General features: G+C 41.3%; 1 long non-coding RNA gene across 1 annotated transcript in view; it reads left to right on the forward strand.

Annotated features, from left to right (window-relative positions):
* Positions 1 to 384: 384 nt before the first annotated feature.
* Positions 385 to 446, forward strand: part of LOC123504027 — a 58,582-nt gene continuing 58,520 nt past the window's right edge. Inside the window, exon 1 of the long non-coding RNA XR_006674682.1 lies at positions 385 to 446. This exon is cut by the window's right edge and continues 62 nt beyond it. This is a non-coding gene — a long non-coding RNA (uncharacterized LOC123504027).

The following is a 446-nucleotide window of genomic DNA, read 5'->3' on the forward strand; positions in this document are numbered from 1 at the left end:
ATGTTGTCATATATATCAATTCAGCTATTTATTAATCTTCTGAGAAACTAAAAGTAATTAATAGTCGATAGTAGTAAAGTATATATATACACGCTTACAACTCTTTTCCACTCTCGAAGCCCTGAAACAGATATGGACAGCTTTGTTCCTTGTCATTTTGTTCCCTGGTAAACGCCGTCTCTCTCTCTCTCTCTCTCTCTCTCTCTCTCTGGTTGAATGTTGTGGTAAATGCCGAGTATCTACTGTGACACGAAAGCAGACTTGCAATTGTTCTTGATGCGACGCCAATTGAGTATTAGGCGGCCTTGGAAAACCTTGGTTTGCTGGTGATTGTGATCGAAGGTGAAGCCGTTGGTGTGTCAAAGATACTCTGTTCGGAATTTCTTGATGGGTCGAAGCAGCAGTCGAGAGAAATCCTTTGTACAGTGTGTATCCTTGACCGGTTA

The sequence above is a fragment of the Portunus trituberculatus genome, chromosome 15 (genome assembly GCF_017591435.1).
Source record: "Portunus trituberculatus isolate SZX2019 chromosome 15, ASM1759143v1, whole genome shotgun sequence".
NCBI classification, from domain to species: domain Eukaryota; kingdom Metazoa; phylum Arthropoda; class Malacostraca; order Decapoda; family Portunidae; genus Portunus; species Portunus trituberculatus.